Here is a 7,892-nt window from a genome sequence, read left to right as displayed (position 1 = left end):
TATTTGTGCGAAACGTTTGCAGACATCGCAGCTGAAAGAGAGTCAGTCTGTTTTAAAATAATTTTAGCTATAATGGGGCAGCCTGATTGGGTTTAAGCTTGCTTTTTGGAGGGGAGAAAATAACTATCTGATAAAGCGTTGAAATTTCTTTTTGCTTAACTTTTCCTTATGTTTTTATTTGAGCCTGGGTAAGAGGGTATCGTTAGTCCAACAATTTAAAACCAAATGCATAAAGGCTCTGGAATATTTAAAAGGATATAAAGCCACATGTCGGATTCAAACCACAATTGAGATGTCACTCCTGAAAACAGGATGCCTTTAAAGAGCTTGTACTGCACAAACTGGCTGTTCAGGGCAGCTGTGGTGGATTTCTTTAGCCCGTATTATTTGTGTGTAAAACACGACGTTTTGATTCAATGCGTGGAAACACCCGATGGGAGGGAGTGGAGAAGACAGAGGCAGGCTCTGCTGGGTGCCCCGTCTGGGACTCGCTTGAACTCTGCCTTTTTTTTGAGTCATCTGGCATCACATCTGTGCCATCTCGCCCCTTTCTAACCAGTTCACCCACTTCGACGAGGCTCTGGAAGGCGATTACATTCCTACGAGCATCATGAGGAGCAGTGGCCTGGCAGGGAAACCAGTTAACCCCGGCGGATGGGATGTCCATGAGCTCATCTCATGAAATATTGAGTTCTTCTGGCTGGTGGCGACTCTGCAGCATCCAAATCCCAGTATCTTGTACGTCCTACGGCATGGATAGATCTTGAGGAAGCTAAAGCTCAGCAGATCGAGGCCCTTGGCGTTTCTTTTTTGAAAACCCAAGTGTTTTTGTTCAGGGCCGTTGTCGGGCTCTCCTCCATGCTGCCAGTTTTGCCCCCAAGCAGTGAAAGAAAACAATGAGGAGGATCTGCTGTGGTGCATTAAATGTTACGCGAGGATGCTGGGCTCTGGTGGGTTGCCCACAGTTTCTCCTGCTGCGTAAATGTCAAGACAAGACAAATTGTCTTTCAGAGCCGGAGATGATGATCCTTTGATGTTCTGCTGCAAGAGTGTTGCTGGTGGCTTTAGTTGGCTTCACCTGATGCTGCAGGTCACGCTGACGGAGGGTTCGCTCTTAAAGCTCAAAATCTGCTCCCTCGGTATCTTAAAGTACTGGCAGACAACCCCGCCACTACACAGAAGGGGAGAAATCCTGTTTTACGTAAATGTTGGGGGGTTTGGACAAATTTTGGTTGCTAATCTGTTTTTGAAGGGAGGTGGGGTACTTGGGTGGACTTGCCAGGGGAAGGAGCGAAACGAAGGAACAAGCAGCTCTTGGGAAACAGGCTGTGAACCACGGAAACTCCTGGGTCTCTCCTGGCTGGTGGGTCCGGAGGCTGGGAACCACCAGCGAGCAAAACTTTTGCCTGGAATAAAATAATCGGGGGCGGGGGGAAAAAAGGTGCAAAGTTGGTGTTGAATTCCCACGGGAATTCAACAGGTTGGCCGCATAAATTCAGTGTTTGCTCCTGCTGCTTTGTTTTTGGTTTTTTTTTTTTTTTTTTTTAGGGAAAATGTATTTCTGTGCTTGTTTACACAAAACGAGCGGAAGCTCTTCTCTCTTTTGTGCTGCTATTTACGTTTCAGCCTGTCTGAAGCATCCTGGGCTGCGCAGGTGAGTGCTGAAGGCTTTAATGTCGCGGTGTGGGAGGGCTGTGGCTCCGCAGAGGAGGGATCCCGTAAGGGTAAAATATCCATTAAACGGACTGTTTGACCCACTGTGGCAAAACGCTGGGTGTAGTTATGGAAATCAGGTTTGTCACAGCTTGTACGGGTCGGTTGTGTTTTTATCTGGAGGATCTGTTTGGTTCACAGCTGTGTGACGGCGCCAACAGCAATGTTCCCTTTGAACTACAGGATGAAAAATACAGAATATGTTGCGTGTTTATTCGGGGGGGGCGCTGATGGCTGCACCCCAGCTCTATGTAATCTGGATCATTTATGGTGATTTTGAAGGAGACGTAATTACAGCCCCTAGATTTAGGGCTTGCCAGGTGCTCTCTCCCCAGCGGCCTTCAGCTCCAGGAGTTTCATAGAATCACAGAATGGTTTGGGTTGGAAGGGACCTTCAAGATGATCCAGTGCCACCCCCTGCCCTGGGCAGGGACACCTCCCACCAGACCAGGTTGCTCCAAGCCCCGTCCAACCTGGCCTTGAACCCCTCCAGGGATGGGGCAGCCACAGCTTCTCTGGGCAACCTGGGCCAGGGGCTCACCACCCTCACACCAAAGAATTCCTTCCTGCTGTCTGATTTAAATCTCCCCTCTTTCAGTTTAAAATCATTGCCCCTCGTCCCACGGCTCCCCTCCCTGCTCCAGAGTCCCTCCCCAGCTTTCCTGGAGCCCCTTTAGGGCCTGGAAGGTCTCCCCGGAACCTTCTCCAGGCTGAACCCCCCCAGCTCTCTCAGCCTGTCCTCCCAGCAGAGGGGCTCCAGCCCTCCCAGCATCTCCGGGGCCTCCTCTGGCCCCGCTCCAACAGCTCCGTGTCTCTCCTGTGCCGAGGCCCCAGCGCTGGAGGCAGCACTGCAGGGGGGTCTCCCCCGAGCGCAGCAGAGGGGCAGAATCCCCCCCTCGCCCTGCTGCCCACGCTTCTTTCTACCACCTACTTTGTCAGGCAGCGCTTTGCACACTTGGGATGCCTTTTTGGAAATTATTCTGGTAGTCTGAGTTTGGCGTGTGTGTCCAGGAGGAAAATCTTCACAGGAGGGATACGCGTGGCAGCAGGAGAGGCTCCTGCGTGGAGGTGGATGGTCGTGTCCAGGGGAAGAGGCAGATCCAGGGTAATGGTTTCAGGGTTGAAAGGTGGAGGCTGGGATCGCTGCGTGGAGGGGGCGGGGAAAAAGGCTTTTCAGCCTTTTGGCAATCGGATAATTCAAAAAGTACAAGAGAGAGAGGAAATTTGCTTCCTGGTGTCTCTTTCCTGACATGAAATAAATTGTTGAGACGCCCCAGCAACATTTCCGCAGGTCGTTTTCTGTTTCAGCCATTTCCATTTGGCTTGTAACACCTTGATGGAATGAAATCCAAACTTTTTTGTTAAAACCTTTCTAGCAGGAATACGGGTTGTTTCAGAGCTAAGCTTTTTTTGGGGCAGAGAACTTCTTGCCTTTTGTGTACTGCGCTTCGTCTCATCAGCTGCCCGTTTTTTGGTGGTGTTTGGAGCATCTCGGCTACCGTGGCCATTTCCTACGTGGTCGTGGTGTCCTGAAGCCTGTGCTAACCAGGGGATTCGATGTGGGGTAGGAACAGCTTTGAGTAAGCGCGGTGCTGGTGCGCTAGACCGAGAGCTCCGCTTGGCCTGAACCTCTTTTCCCTAAAAACTTTGCTGCTGGCGGGAAGAGGATTCTCTCCGTTCCTTATTTAAACAGTTGTTTCAGGGAGAAAAGAGAAATCTGGATTGCAGTGGGGTGAGTGCAGGGCTCTGGTTTCTACAGTTTTCTCTAGGTAGAAGGAAAAATAAAATAAATAAATAGAAAAAAAAAAGCTGTGCTTTGCTGGGAAAAAAGCTTTTCTTCCACAGATCCTTAAGGGACACTTGCGCAACATCAAATACGCAAAGTACCCTGGCTGCGCGGCCAGCAGTTGGCAATGATGCCGTTTCACAACGGGGAGGGTTTTGGCAATGCTGAATTAAAAAGCTGCTGCTCTTCTCCTCCGCCTCTTTTTTTTTTGTTTTTCCCTCCTCCCTTGTGCTGGTCCAGCTGTTTGTCATTCCACGTGGCACAGGGGATTGGAAAAACCGGTAAGGAGAAGCAACGCAGCCAAAAGGGAAGAGCCCCGCAGCCTGAGTCAGCATCTGTGGTGTTAAACGTTGCAATGATGCTCTTAGTAATTAATTCACGGGGAGGATTTGTAAGGTGAAAACCCCTGCGGCTTAATGAGCTGTCATCTGAGGCTCTGTCACTGCAGCCAGATCCTCGCATATATTGGAAGGACGATTGATTTATTTTTAATTTTTTTCAGGCACTGGCCTGGGCTTTGGGAGACCGAAGTCCTGGTCCTGCCCCTGCCGCAGATTGCTGGGGTCATCTCAAGTGATTTGCTTCATTTGCATCCGTCTTGGAGGAAAAAGTGCACTTTCTGAGTGAGTCCAGGCAAAATTCCCTGTTCTCCTGTGCCTCTCATGCGTTTACTGTTTGGGACAGAGAGTGCTTGGCTTTGTACAGCTTTGGTCCAAGCTCTAGGCACTAAGTTGGGTCTGAGCTACCAAGCATGTGGTGGAGCTAAAAGAGGCGAAGAGAGAGCATACCTCGATCCTTGCCCGCTGCTAACGTCACAGGAAGCCACGCACTTAGTGTGATTGCCACCAGGACTGAAAATAGCTGGTCTACAGAAATACTCCATGGCCATGAGCCTTGCACTGTGCAGAGCAGAAACCAAAAGGGACACCATGTATCTATGGCAAGAGCTCTGTTGTGTCTCCAGGTGTCCCAGGAGGCCGGGAAGAGCTCCTTTCGCTCATATTTCCAAGCCCAGCGAGCTGCCAGGAAGGTGCAAATTCATAGAATCACAGAATCATAGAATCGCCCAGGTTGGAAGGGACCTTTCAGATCATTGAGTCCAACCATCAACCCAACTCTGACAAAAACCATCACTAAACCATGTCCCTCAGCACCACGTCTGCCTGGCTTTTAAATGCCTCCAGGGATGGTGACTCCACCACTGCCCTGGGCAGCCTCTTCCAATGCTTAAAAACCCTTTCAGTGAAGACATTTTTCCTAATATCCATCCTAAACCTCCCCTGGGGCAACTTGAGGCCGTTTCCTCTTGTCCCATGGCCTGTTCCTTGGGAGAAGAGCCCAACCCCCCCTGGCTACCCCCTCCTTTCAGGGAGCTGTAGAGAGCGAGAAGGTCTCCCCTCAGCCTCCTCTTCTCCAGGCTGAACACCCCCAGCTCCCTCAGCCGCTCCTCACAAGACCTGTGCTCCAGACCCCTCACCAGCTCCGTTGCCCTTCTCTGGACACGCTCCAGCACCTCAGCGTCTTTTTTGTGGTGAGGGGCCCAAAACTGGGCACAGCACTCAAGGTGGGGCCTCACCAGTGCCAAGTATTCAGCAAGCGGGCAAAGGGGGAGAGGGATGAAGATCACGAAAACCCTGTGAGTAGGAGGGCGATTAAGCCCGAGGCTCTGGGAGAGGCTGATACAGAAGGCTTTGAACAAGAGGAGAGCAGTTGTGGATGCTGCTTGGAAAAGGAGAGGAAGAAGGCAGCCGCATGAAGCCGAGTGGGGAGAGTGACAAGAGCACTCCTGGAGCCATCGGCTCCATGGCACCGTGCTGCTTACGAGAGGATGGAGGGTTCTCCTCTGCTGCTGGAGACTCCCAACAGCAGAAGTCATTCCCAGCAGCCCTGCTCCCCGCCTTGGCCCTTCTGGCAGTGCTCCACACTGCTCGGAGGAGTGCCCCACCACGTGCTGTGCGAAAGATGCTCTGGATTTTGCCAGTTTACTGTCTTTTAATAATCTGCCCCTCCTAGAAGAAGGGAATGGTCCGTGCGCTGCCATTGCTCAGGTTTGCGTTGTACCTTAGTGGCACCATGTGAAAATTGTTGCCGTTTTGGAACCCTTTGAGGGGGGGAGGAAAAGAAATCGGTTTAACTACTGAAGAATCAGATCCCTGAGGGGCTGGCTGCGTATACTGCCCTCCAAATTGGGAGCATCCTTGGATCTGTAACTCAGCTGCAGACACAGGATGGCACCTCCTGTATGAATGAGGAAAGAAGGGCGCTGTGCTATGAGGGTCAAACTATCCCTCTTCCTGAGTTAAAATCAACCTTTCGCTGTCCTCTCTCCCTTTCTTCAGCTCCCTGGATTTCTTTCTGATGGGAATGTTGCCTCAACACCCGGCCCAGGTCTGACTTTCCCTTCCCTGTCATCATGGCCTTGAGAAGCAGAGCAGCTTGCTGGAACACGTCCTGCTCTCTTCCCCTTGGCTCTTTTAATTTGCATTCCCGATATTCCCCCGTTAGCGCGTTTCTGAACTTCAGATTTGCTTTTCTGGTTTGCAGTCTCTCAGACATAGATTTTTTTTTTCTTTTTAAAAAAAGCAAAAAACCCCCGAAACCTTAAAATCCAGATATGTTGAAAAATATAAAGCACTCAGGCTTCTCAGTGGTTTGTAACCCTCCCTGGAGCACTTTTTGGGGCACCTTTTTGTCATGCCTAGAGGCTTTGTGAGCAGGATATACCCAAGTGAGGACTAGTGAGCTACAAAGCTGTGCTGACCACTGAGAAAGACACCCCAAGTGTCTCTGCTACCCGTTGGGTGGAAGGGTTGGCCGCGGCTGCTTGCTGGAACGGAACATCCACTCTGCTGAGGTGCCACCATCCATCTCATGGCGTTGGGTTTTCTCCCCTTGAGGATTTTCTGCCTTCTCCTGTTGAGGTTTTTCCTCTTGTACCTTTGAGCTGCTCCCTAACACATCTCGACAATCTCACCTCTGTCCTCTGTTTTACCTTTCTTATCTTGCAGGGCTCTGTGCTCTTTCTCACAATTTGGCAATCTCCTGGGCTCTCGGAGGCAGGGTTGTCCAGCTGGGCCGTATCAAGGAGGCCTTGGATCGCAGCTGAACCTGGAGGACGGGGCGGTTTCAGGGCCAGCTTGCTGCAGGCTCCGTCTAGCTTGCGTTCGTGCCAGTTTAACGCTCCAGATGGTTGTCTCGGTGCTGGAGGAGGTAACTGGGTTATTAAATCACTCCTGCTTCTTTGTCAGCCTGGGGGATCTGCCGTCCTGGTGTGATAATGGTCTAGAAGAGAACTTTACATTGAGTCACTCTAGCAGATACAGTAAAACCACCAGTGAGCGACTTCAGGTGCTCCATGCATCATCCTGCCCAAGCAGAAAAAGCCCTTTTGCTCAACTGCGTGCATATATCAGAGCCCCGGAGACATCAGGATCTATTCTTTTTACCTCTGCAGCATGCCGGGTGAGATCTGTTTGCCCTCACTGCAAGGCTGGACCCATGGTGCCCTTCCTGAGCACAGCCATGGAGTCGTAGAATCACAGAATGGTTTGGGTTGGAAGGAACCTTAAAGATCACTCAGTTCCACCCCCTGCCCTGGGCAGGGACACCTCCCACCAGACCAGGTTGCTCCAAGCCCCGTCCAACCTGGCCTTGAACCCCTCCAGGGATGGGGCAGCCACAGCTTCTCTGGGCAACCTGCGCCAGGGGCTCGCCACCCTCACACCAAAGAATTCCTTCCTGCTGTCTGATTTAAATCTCCCCTCTTTCAGTTTAAAATCGTTGCCCCTCGTCCCATGGCTCCCCTCCCTGCTCCAGAGTCCCTCCCCAGCTTTCCTGGAGCCCCTTGAGGGACTGGCAGGGGCTGGAAGGTCTCCGCGGAGCCTTCTCTTCTCCAGGCTGAACCCCCCCAGCTCTCTCAGCCTGTCCTCCCAGCAGAGGGCCTCCAGCCCTCTGATCATCTTCATGGCCCTTTGAGTTATGCCAGAGGCTCTGCTCTTCCTTTTTTAATTTGGTGGCAGATGACTCAGCCTGGATAAGTGATTGCTGAGGTGCTGATATGATGGAGGTCTAAGATACATTGGCATGGAGAAGGTAAGGAACAAGAATTTGCTCTAGCTCACGTAAGAATTTAGGTGCACCAGATGAAATTATGAGGTGGTGCTTGAAACAAAAGGTGGTGGCGTTTGGCAGGGTGCGTTGTTCAGCTGAGGAGCTTATGGCCATGGGACATCCTAGATGCCAAACGTGATATACATTCAAAAAGCAGCTAAATGCGGGACGGAAAGATCCATCCGGGGTTGTTTAACACGAACGTATCAGCTGTCACTCGTAGCCCCTGAGCATTATGGCATCAGGATGCCAGGGAAGCATGGCTGGTAGTTTTTCCTCCATG

This window comes from Larus michahellis, chromosome 3, assembly GCF_964199755.1.
Source record: "Larus michahellis chromosome 3, bLarMic1.1, whole genome shotgun sequence".
Classification (NCBI taxonomy): Eukaryota; Metazoa; Chordata; class Aves; order Charadriiformes; family Laridae; genus Larus; species Larus michahellis.
Note: the sequence above shows the minus strand (reverse complement) of the source record.